This window comes from Sciurus carolinensis, chromosome 2, assembly GCF_902686445.1.
Source record: "Sciurus carolinensis chromosome 2, mSciCar1.2, whole genome shotgun sequence".
NCBI classification, from domain to species: domain Eukaryota; kingdom Metazoa; phylum Chordata; class Mammalia; order Rodentia; family Sciuridae; genus Sciurus; species Sciurus carolinensis.
Genome location: NC_062214.1, coordinates 87,505,099 through 87,517,239, shown reverse-complemented (window position 1 = coordinate 87,517,239; position 12,141 = coordinate 87,505,099). Strand labels below are relative to the sequence as shown.

At 46.1% G+C, this 12,141-nt stretch overlaps 1 protein-coding gene across 3 annotated transcripts in view; it reads left to right on the top strand.

The window, feature by feature from the left end:
• Positions 1–12,141, top strand: part of Map2k5 (mitogen-activated protein kinase kinase 5) — a 232,700-nt gene that overhangs the window by 219,401 nt on the left and 1,158 nt on the right. The window lies entirely within an intron of this gene.

The following is a 12,141-nucleotide window of genomic DNA, read 5'->3' as shown; positions in this document are numbered from 1 at the left end:
AGACACAGGTCACCCATTCACTGCCACAGAAATCACATTCCCGGCTCCAATACATTTAATTTTCGTCAACATTACCTTGCAAACCACAATAAATCAATAACAGAATAGTTAAGAACCACAGGTTCTTTTTGTTTTGTTTTAGAAAATATTGCTCGAGGCCAAAAACGAGTTCTATTGATGATTTTTATTTGCAACCGGGTTGCAAAATGACCAGAATTTTCTAACAGTTTGCTTCCTTTTTCATGGATTTCCTTTTTTTAAAAAAGCAAGGGCAGTTTTTGAATGGAGAAGGTGGTTAGCTAATAGCAGAAACTAAACAGGCATTTTTCAATCACATATATTACAGAGACATTCCTTTTTTTTTTTTTTTTTTTCTTTTTTGATACTAGGGATTGAACCCAGGGGTGCTTAATCACTGAGCCACACCCCCAGCCGTTTTTAAATTTTATTCACACACAGGGTCTCACTGAGTTGCTTAGGGCCTCCCTAAGTTGCTAAGGCTGACTTTGAACTCAGGATCCTCCGGCCTCAGCCTCCCGAACCACTGAGATTACAGGTGTGTGCCACCACACCCTGCTACCGATGCATTCTTGGTTCGCATTTTCCAAAGGAGCCCCCCAGCCAGCTGCCTGGACCCCCCATCCTCATAGCACCCCATTCCACTGAATTGAGTGAGGCTCCGAGAAATCTGGAGTATCATAACTGAAAACAGGAAAAAGGTGGTCCTTCATTAAAGGTTATTTACCCAATAGGTTGATGTCAAGTAGCTGTTTTTTCTCCTCTTGTTTTTGTTGGTTTGATAGCATCAGATCTTTTCCAGTTTAACTTCAGTATTTGTGTGAATGGTTTATTTCTCCCTGTTAAGAAACTAGAAAAACTGTTACTAAGATGGATTTTAAGTGGTAGCAGCTTTTACTAAATAGGCTGCTCCTTCAAATAAGATGAGAGAGTGGATATGAAAGGCTATAAAAAGTGAGGTGTGACACCAGGGCTCGAACACCTGGTCCAGCTGTCAGGGCATGTTTTGTCCCTGCTCCTTGCCAGTCCACGCCCGTAACACCCTTCTCAGCGCCCGTGCCTCCCCACGCACTGCTACTGCAATCCCGGCTCTGCATCTTCAGATACGTTGGTTTATATCGTTCCTATGATAAAACCACACTCTTCTTAAATTGGGGATGGATTTGGGATTATATGTTCTTTTATCATTCCTGATGGTGTTTATATCTTCTCTTCACCAGTTTTGTCAAGGTGTTTTACTTTACTAGTCTCTTCTAAAGAGCAAGTGTTTGTATCTTTCTCTAATTCCTTTATGTTCTTATCTCTGTCATTTGTTGGCTAATGTTTTCTTTAGACTTTTTTGTTCTTTTTATAAATTATTGAATTGAACATGTAATTCATAAATCTCTGATCTTTTTCCCTAATATATGTCTACAATTCTATAAATACCCCTCTAAATATTGCTTCAGCAGCATCCCACAATTGTCTGTATATAGCTTTCAGTTTTCGTTTGTTGTGTTGCTGGGGATTGAACCCAGGCAGAGCCTTGCATGTTCTAGACAAGCGCTCCACCACTGAGCCACACTCCTGTTCCTTTCCATGTTTTTATTGACACAGGGCCTGCTTGCCAAGTTGTCCAAGGAGGCCTTGAATTTGTGATCCTCCTACCTTAGGCTTCCAGGTCACTGGGATTACAGGTGTGCCCCATCACAGCTGGCTGTCATTCAGTTTTAAGTACAAGTTGAGTATCCCTAATCAGGAAATCAAAAATGATCCAAAATCCAAAACTTTTTGAGAGTTAATAAGGTGCCACAAGTGGAAAATTCCATACCTGAACTCTTGACAGATCAGTCAGAATGCAAGTGCACCAAAAATATCATTAAGATTACCTTTAGGCTATGTGTATGTGATTGTATATGAAACATAAGTGAATTTTGTGGTTACCCTTGGACTTCATCCCCAAAATATCTAATTTATGCATATGCAAACATTCCAAAATCCAAAAAAGACTAAAATGTGAAACACCTCTGGTCCCAGGCATTTCAAATAAACAGTAATCACCCTGTGATTTCCAGTTTCAGGTAAGACATTTTTTGACCCACAAATTATTTAGAAGCACTTTTTTATTTCTAAATGTTGAAAGCTGTTTCACTGTCTTGTGACTATTGTCTAATTTTAGTGTACTGTGGTCAAAGAGCATGACCTGTATAACATCAGGTCTCTGTTATGTGTTGAAGCTCCATTAGTATGTGGTCAGGTTTTTTCAGTGTTCTCTCATTGCTTAAGAATAACATATCTCCTCCAGTTTTTGAAGACAGTGTCCTGTGAACATCCCTTAGGTCAAGCTTGTTAATTGTGTTGCTCTGACACTTTGTAGCTCTGCTAATTTCCTGCCTGCTTTATCTATCAATTTCTGAGAGAGGTGCGTTCAGCTCCCCCACTACTGGCGTGACTTCGTCCATTTCTCCTTACAGATCTGTCAGTTTTTGCTTTACATGTTTTAAGGCGGTGATGTCAGGTGCTGCATCAAAACATTATATCTTCATTGTGAAGTGTTTTTTTTTTTAATATTTATATAATAACTTTCTTATCACTAGTATATTTGCTTTTAAATTTTATTTTTGTCTGGTATTAATATAGCTGTGCCATATTCTTCTGGTTGGCATTTGTCACTATGCATTTTAATATCTCTACTTCTGTGTTCTCTTGTTTCAAACAAACTTTTGCATTTTGTTGATGTTTTTAATTTCGTCTGAGACAGTTTTAATTGATTTGTTTAATCATTTATATTTATTGTTTATTGATGTATTTGAAATTATTTTCTCCTATCCCATTTTGTACTTTCTCTCTACTTTTTTGCTATTTTTTTCTCCTTTCTCCACTTGGTTGGAAATTCTATTTTTTCTCCTTTCTCCACTTGGTTGGTATAGAAATTCTATTCTATTTCTAAACTAATCTATTATCCCTAAAAAGCTTTTTTTTAATACCAGGGAATGAACCCAGGGGTGCCTAACCTCTGAACATCCCAGCCCTTTTTATATTTCATTTTGAGACAGAGTCTTACTGAGTTGCTTAGGGCCTTGCTAGATTGCTGAGGCTGCCTTTGAACTTGCGATCCTCCTGCCTCAGCCTCCTGAGTCACTGGGATTACAGGTGTGCGCCACTGGGCCCAGCCTTAAATTGTTAACTTAGTTTAGCAAAGCTTAAATTAATCACTAAATATACCCTCCTTCCAGAAAATACTCAGTGTTTGAATCAGTCTCTTACTTTATTTTAGGTAAAGTTGGCTTTAATGTCATGTAGTAAAAAACAAACAGCTGCTTAAGCAAGACGAAGGCAGGAAGCAGATGCCCAGGCTGCTGTGGCAGCTCTTCCATCCTGCACTCCAGCCAGCAGGAAAGAGGAAGGAGAGTGGAAAACTTTGTCTGCCTCGCCTCTTCTCTTACAGACAGAATTTCTAGGAACTAGCCAGACACAGTGGTACACGCCTATAATCCAAGCAATCTGGGAAGCTGAGGCAGGAGGATCATGAGTTTGAGACCCTAAGCAACTTAGCAAGATTCTGTCTCAAAATAAAAAAGGGCTTGGGATGTATCTCAGTGGTAAAGCACCCCTGGTTTTAATCCCCACTACCAAAATAAAGGAATTTCTAGAAACCAGCCCATAGCACATCTTTTCACATGGCATGGGCCAGAACTAGCCGTGGACTGGGAATGCCTCTGCTTTGCTGGGTAACAGTGTTCCCTGTGAAACTCAGGGAATGGATAGTGAGAGGCAGCTGGCAGTCTCTGCCACATGCTGGACTTGAGGGCTCCAGAGTTCTCTGATCACTCCCTCTTCTTCCATGTCATCACAGTCTGGTCATAGATCTTCAGAATGACTGTCATTGGTGGCTTTATATAGTCAGTGTTTATTTACCCTTAACCGTATGTTGACCAGTTTCTTTGCTTCTCATCGCCGTTGAGTCCTTCCTCCCTTCTGAGGCTTCTTTTCCTCTCTGAAGACATTTAGAGTTCTGATAGTCAGGGCCTGTGTGTGGTAAAACTGGCTCGGTTTTTTTCTAGGATTGTCTTCACTTTCTTTTCTTTTTTTTTTATTGTAAACAAATGGGATACATGTTGTTTCTTTGTACATGGAGTAAAGGCATACCATTTGTGTAATCATAAATTTACATAGGGTAATGTTGTTTGATTCATTCTGTTATTTTTTCCCTCCCCCCACCCTTCCCACCCCTCTTTTGCCTCTATACAGTCCTTCCTTTCTCCATTCTTGCTCCCCTCCCACCCCCCATTATGTGTCATCATCCGCTTATCAGTGAGATCATTCGTCCTTTTCTTTTTTGAGACTGGCTTATCTCACTTAGCATGATATTCTCCAATTTCATCCATTTGCCTGCAAATGCCATAATTTTACTATTCTTTATGGCAGAGTAATATTCCATTGTATATATATGCCACAGTTTCTTTATCCATTCATCAACTGAAGGACATCTGGGTTGGTTCCACAATCTGGCTATTGTGAATTGAGCAGCTATGAACATTGATGTGGCTGTATCTCTGTAATATGCTGATTTTAAGTCCTTTGGGTATAGGCCAAGGAGTGGGATAGCTGGGTCAAATGGTGGGTCCATTCCAAGCTTTCTGAGGAATCTCCACACTGCTTTCCAGAGTGGCTGCACTAATTTGCAACCCCACCAGCAATGTATGAGTGTATCTTTTTCCCTGCATCCTCGCCAACACCTATTGTTGCCTGTGTTCTTGATAATCGCCGTTCTAATTGGGGTGAGATGAAATCTTAGGGTGGTTTTGATTTGCATTTCTCTTATTACTAGGGATGTTGAACATTTTTTCATATATCTGTTGATTGCTTGTAGATCTTCTGTGAAGCATCTGTTCATTTCCTTAGCCCATTTGTTGGTTGGATTATTTGTATTCTTGGTGTAGAGTTTTTGTCTTCACTTTCAGTTTTGTTCTAGGATTGTCTTCACGTTCCCTTCACTTTTTTTTTTTTCTTTTAGTGGCAGCACTGGAGATTGAACCTAGCACTTTGCACTTGCTAGGCTACCACTCCCCAGCCCTTTTAAATTTTATTTTGAGACACATTCTTCCTAAGTTGCTGAGTCTGGGCTCAAATTTGCAAGCCTCCTGTCATCCTCCCAAGGATTTGGGATTACAGGCATGCACCTGACTGCTTGCTCTTTTTTTTTTTTTTTTTTTTTTTTTTTGGTTGGGGCGTGGATACCAGGGATTGAACTCAGGGGCATTTGACTACTGAGCCACATCCCCAGCCCTATTTTGTATTTTATTTAGAGATAGGGTTTCACTGAGTTGCTTAGTGGCTCACTGTTGATGAGACTGGCTTTGAACTCTGGATCCTCCTGCTCAGTCTCCCAAGCTGCTGGGATTACAGGTGTGCACCACTGCACCTGACTCTCACTCTTGATGGTTAGTTTCATCATGTTTAGAAGCCTAAACTGACAGTTTCCCCCAGAACCTTGGAAATGCCCTATTGTTATTTGGCTTCTTCTTCCTACTAGGAAGAATCTGTTGACTGCCAGATTGCCAGCCTTCATAAGCAGTATGTCTTTCTCTCTGGTCCTAGGTATTGTACAGTTTTATTGATTTTTCTAAGTATGCAGCCTATCATTTTTTTCTACTTGAAAATCATTGGGATTCTCACTAGGGTGCTTGTTGCCTCACTAAGTTGCTGAGACTGGCTTCAAACCCTCAGTCCTCCTGCCTCAGCCTCCCTAGCTGCTGGGATTATAGGCGTGAGCCACCACACCCAGCCCACTCATGTGATTAAACTCCCTCAGTTGCTTTACTGAGGGTCAGCACCCCATGTACACCCCTCATCATGTCCCACTGAAGTCAACCTGTGACCATTCCCACACCACACGGTACTGGTTCCATGGCTGCCCTGGAAGCATACACCCTAGAACGACTCTCAGAGACCTCTCCATGCCTCTTGTTCTCCCACTAGGCCATTTCCTGACCAATTATTAGGAAAGGAACACATAGATCTACTCAGGAAAGGTAGGGAGCTCCTTGACCCCCTCAGATGCCCGTGTGCCATCAAGGAGAGCTAGAAGTAAGCAATTTACTACTAATAATCGAATATTTGGGGGAAAACATCTATTTCTGTAGCACTTGTGAAGAGTGAACTCAGGAAAGTTGATTGCAATGGCATGTCCCAGCTACAAACCATTTCTGAGGTCTTTTTTTTTTTTTTTTTTTTTTGTAAACAAATGGGATCTGAGGTCTTAAAATAAAACAAAGGCTGGAAGACGCCCTCCCACCCCTGCCCCAGCCATTGGAGAAAAACATGGAACTTGGAGGCTGAGAAAGCGTGTTCTCAGGACAAGCCTGGCTGGGTACGCGGGCCGCCCACACTGCGCCCTTTGCTGCACCGGGCTCCCAGCCACCTCCTGTGAGGAGTAACACGGGGTATCTGGGAGGCCAGCTCTGGTCAGGCAGTCTCTGAAGGTCCTCCCAACACCCTCAAGGGAAAAGAAAGACCAGGTAGTTTCCGGAGGGGGCAGAAGGGGCAATGGGCAGAAGACGGCTTCAAAACCAGCTGGGTGACAAGAGCTAGAAATGATAGAAAGTCTCAGCTTTGCTTCTACAAAAATCTGGATGGAAGGATGCGCTTGCTCTTGTGGCGTGAGTGGCCTTGCTGACAGCTTGCCCACTGAGCCCCATCAGAGGCGAATGGCCAGAGCCTCCCCTGAGGGCAGGAGATGCCCCGGCATGGCAGCTCTGTCTCCCTGCTAGCGTCACTGTCTGCTCCTGGGAGAGGACCCAGGAGGCCCTCCACATAGAACGATGAAGCCAGGGAGTGGAGGACCCCTCAGGTATTCCTTCTCAGGGGCGAGGTAGCTGTGGCCTTACGCACCGTCACAGCCAGCAGGGTGACGGGGAGGCGACGAGACCCAGTCCAGGGCCCCGTGGGGAACCCACACTCCTCCGCTGCTCCCTGTTGCTTCCCCATCAGGGCACTCGACAGCCTCGGTCCAGCTGCAGCCTGGAGGGAAGAGGCAGCGCCCGGGGACAGTTATGATGTAGTGTCTCATGTCATCGCTGTTATAAGGGCTGCCCACTGCCCCGCCACTCATCAGCAGTTGAGCAGCATCGGACATCTACGCACCCTTCTATAGATTATTTATCTTCTCCCATCTGAAGTTTTCTCCTGTGTAAATAAGCATTAAATTGGTAGTTTTAAAATTTTTATTATGTGAAATGAAGGCAGGGCTCAACATAGACAAGCAGTGGTATGGTTTTAGCATGAATATGTTAGTATCCATCGTAGTCACTTCTTCCTAAAATCATCCAGGAAGTTTCTCTTGAGAACCCCACACCTTGGAGAGCTGGGGTCACAGGGCCAGCTGCAATCTTATGTCTGTCTCAGTTTAGAGTCTTGGTAGCACAGTGTCAAAATCTTGACGCACCCAGCAGCTGTCTCAGGCATCCATTGATCTGATGTAGATGATTTAAAATGGTAATAGCAGAATACTTTTATTTCAAAGTTTAGTCACTGACAGACGACCAACTCTCCTATGAATGGCTTATGGTAACTGTGTAGGTCCAGCCTTAGGTACTCAGAGCTTCCAGAACTGATACCATGAGAAACTCAGAGCAGCCCTACTCCCTGCCGCCTTGCTGCATGTCCCAGGGCTGGCCACAGGGCACATGCTCCGGAGGGGCTTCATGTCCCTGGGCTCTGGTGATGTACTCACCCAAAAATTTATACACACAATCTGAGTGGACGTCACAGCCTGAGTTTTTTCAAAAGACCAGTATGCCACAACAGCGTTCCTGCTTATCAAACTACATGTAAGAATCAAACAATGTGCACAAATCTAACAAGTTGACAGACTTTGCTCCAAAACCTGCAGAAAATAAATAGCATCACAATGCAAGGTGACAGATCATCAGATCCAGAGTAGCACCTTGAACTGAACACAACTGAGTATATACATTATTTTATTTTAATAGTTTTTTTAAATGTAGTTAAAACTATTCCTTAACAGAATTTGAATGAAACATCTGTAGAACATACCTCACACCCTGTGACTCCGTAGGTCTCTGAGGTCTCATCCAATCTGAACTGTCCTCCATTCTTGCTGAGGGGAGGAATAGAGACCTGCAAGGAAATACACAGAGCTTTAAACAAGGCTCAAAGGTCACAAGAGGAAGGGAGAGTGAGAGCCCATGTGGACACCTTTTGCAGGCCCGCACCTAATGACAGGGCTGTCCTGCTGTCTCCCTCAAGCAGTTTGTTGGACTCGTTACTGGTTTGGATCTGGACCGGGATATACGTGGGCCAAGGTCCTGGGCATCCTCTCCCATGCAGAGGAATCAAGATGGGAGAGGAATCAATATGAATGAATGAATTTTTACTCTTCTAAATAGGAAACTGCTGGGCGTGGCAATGCATGCCTGTAATCCCAGCAGCTCAGAAGGCTGAGGCAGGAAGATCTCAAGTTCAAAGCCAGCCTCAGCAAAAGCAAGGCACTAAGCAACTCAGTGAGACCCTGTCTCTAAATAAAATACAGAATCGGGCTGGGGATGTGGCTCAATGATGGAGTACCCCTGAGTTTAATCCCCGGTCCCCCCTACTGCCCCACAGAAAAATAGGAAACTGAAATCTTTGAGCTATCTTTGTGTGCATGCATGTGTGTATAAGGAATGAATCCAGGGCCTCACATAGGCTAGGCAAGCACTCTACTACTGAGCTACACCACCAGCCCTTTTTATTTCAAGACAGGGTCTCACTGTATTGCCCAAGCTTGCCTCCAAATTTTGGTCCTCCTGCCTCAGCCTCCCAAGTAGCTGGGATCACAGATGCAACACAGCACCTTGCTGGTGAACTGTCTTTGTATGAGAGACCTATTATTTAATACTGAGTGACTGCAGGGTTAGAGAAGCAAATTGCACTAACTATTCAGGAAAGCATTATCTCCTTTAACATATTACCCATTTTATATCAACTTTAAGGAAACCAACTAGACACTAATACTAAATGATAGACAGCCCTTGCTATCTGCACCCCCTCCTTCCCCTGTTCACTCACATTTGCCACTTCCTGAATACTTGCTCAAGGCTGGATATGTGCTGTGCTCTAAGCTTCGTATATTTTGTTTTATTTTATTGATCTTTCCAACAAACCTATGCAGTAACTACTACTACTGTCTTCATTTTACACATGAGGAAGACGAAGGTCAAGTGAGAGTAGCTGACCCCATACTTTAAATAAATTGGGATGTGTTCTCTTTCACCATAAGTTCTAGCAAGGATTGGGCTTTGGAGATACAATGCCAAGGACAAGCTCTGTGGCCTTGGACAAGCTCCTTGATCTTTCTGTGCTTTGACTTCCTTATCTGTAAAATGGGGATGGTATTAATACTTAGTAGAGTTGGTGAGTATTAAATAAATGAATAGAAATGCCTGACACAAATCTGAGTAGGTAGGACACAAGTATGCCTTTTTTCCCTCCCTCGTTTTAGTTAAAAATTAGTTGCTGAGTACCTACAATGTACAAACTACACTTTAAAAAGTAGAAATGTAAAACTCACTGTGCCCAGCAGTGGTCAGGCGGCATGTGGTGTTTTTCACAGTGGGGAAGTGTCTTGGATTTGAGCCCTAACTCTGCCACCTCTGGCTCTGTGGCCTTGTCCCCCATCATCGCGTCTCCTGGAGCCTTGGTTTCCTTTGTCTATAAGTTGGACTGCTGGGAAGGTTCAAGTTGACCACCTGCAGATGGGAGGCCTTGACCTCTGCACAGCAAGTGCCTGGGGAGAGGTTAGACTTGTGGGGTGTACAAATCACTTTCTTAAGCCACGGGCACTAGTTGAGCCTACTATGTGCTGGGCATTGCACCAGCCCCCACAGCGATGTGCTCTTAATTGATTCAAATGCATGATGCTCTTTAGGAAAGTTACATCATGAGAACCAAAAAATAGTCCTATCAAGAAGAAACTCAAAGCCCAAAAGCAGACGGTGAGGTGCCACTTAAATGACCACTGGCCTGAGCCCAGACAGCTCTGCGGTAGGCTCAGCCCCTGTCCTGCCCATCAGGCCACACTAGCCTCCACCTCTGCTCCAGACAGGGGCTCAGGAGTGTCCTACCATCTTTCCTTTAGGAAGGCATCTCACCAAGATGAAACAGGTGAGCAAGAATTAGGAACTTCAGGCCAGGCGTGGTGGTGCCCGCCTGTAATCCCAGTGACTCGGGAGGCCGAGGCAGGAGGACGGCAAGTTCTAGGCCAACCTGGGCAACCTAGCCAAACGTTGTCTCAATAAAAATAAAAAATAAAAAGGGCTGGAGATGTAGGTCAATGGAAAAGTACCCCTGGGTTCAATCCCCAGTACCAAAAAAAGAAAAAGAAGAAACAGGTGGGGGAACCTCAGCAGAGAGGTGGAGCATCCAGCTCCGAGACCGACCAGACGGCACCCAGGCGAAGGAGCAGAAGAGAGAACCACAGCCCCTCCCCTCATGACGTACCTCGTTTTTACCAGCACCCTCCTATGCTCCTTGGCCCCTCTGGTGGGGCTCTGCACCAGTGTCGCTGGCCATCTCTGGCTGCTGTTGGCTCCTCACTCCGTCGGGTCCTGCTCTTGAACACATCCTCCTCCAGCCGTCCCTCCCTGGTCCTTCATCCTGGCTCCGTCTCCTGTGGAGCAGAGTACTTCAGTCCTCACTGGTGTCGCTGTTGCAGTCGCCCCTGCAAGGGTGCAGGAAGCTAGCGGGGCATCCGCTGCCTGGCACAGAAGCCAAGCCAGCAAGACGCCGAGCAGCTCCAGCACCTGTCTCTCTGTCCCTCTCCCCTGTAGCTCCCTCTCTGATTCTCCCCCTCACATCCTCTCGGGCACTCACCTTAAACAGTCAGTAGTGGCTGGTGACAAACTAGTTGTCCAGGTCACTTTCTTGCAGGGTGGTGCAAAGCATCAAGGCAGGAGGTGAGAGTCTGCTCCGCGACAACAGAGGCAGAGCCAGGAGGCCAGCAGCCTAGCAGCCCTCTCCCCTTCAACTTCCACGGGACACTGGGGCACAGTGCTGCCCCGCAGAGCGGCCGTCGGCCCTTCCTGGAACGTGGAGGAATGCCTCCACTCCCCTCCTGCAGTTCCGCTCTGCTTGTTCCCGAACAGATGATAACAGAGAGGGAGCATATGGCCCCAAAGTCACCCGGCATTCTGGGAAAGTGACACTGTTACCCCAGGCTTGGGGGGAGGGGCCCATGGCTTCTGAGCACAGCTTCTCTCTTTGTTCTTCAGAAGGGCACAAGGTCACCTCTCCTGAGCCTCCTGAAAAGAAAGTGTGCACACTTGGACTTCAGGAAGGATTTGCTCTATCTAAGCTACGATTAGAGGAAGCAAGTGGAGGACGACCATATACTGAGGAGAACATGCAGGAACCAAGATAGAGCCCCCCGACCTCAGTCCCACAGGCCTGAGCCACCCGTGCACCCACCCGACCTGGCTCTCAGCCCCGCCTCCTCCCGGCCCCAGCAGCTGTGGTGGGCGTCCTCACAGAAAGCCATGAGCAAGCACAGGCCTGCCCAGCTGGGCTCCAGGCCTAGCTCCACTGTGGCCTTGGCAAATCGCACGCTGGGCTGGGAGCCTGGGCACCCTCTCGGCTGAGTTCCTTCCCCCCTGGCACCTCTGACAGTGCTGTGTGCCTCCGGAGCTAGACCCACAAAGCTGCACCTGAGAGCAGGTCTTACCTGCACTGGGCAAGCCCCATGAAGGGACAGCATCAGCCCAGACCCAGGAGGCTTGGGCATTCTTTCTTCCTGAAACGAAGACATCTCAGGTCTGGCCTGAGGTCTGGGTGGGCCACAGTAGCCCTCTCCCCATGCCAGCCTCGTCCTCTGCAGCTCCTGCCAGTGCTGGGACCAGGGCACCGTGGCCCACATCCCTGCTGGCCACCTTGGAAAGAGAATGCGTTGAGCTTACTGCCATGTAGTGTGCTGCTTTTCGCAGTCCCAGCTGCAGCCTGCGAAACCACCAGGTGTAAATTCCTGAGCCAAAAAGCCACTTGGGGAGGATGGAAGAGAATGCTTTTCAGTTTTCCCTTCACCTTTGACTTGTGGCCAGGGCAGCCCAACGGCCGTCTGTGCTTTCTTCTGGCCTTCCCTGGGAACTC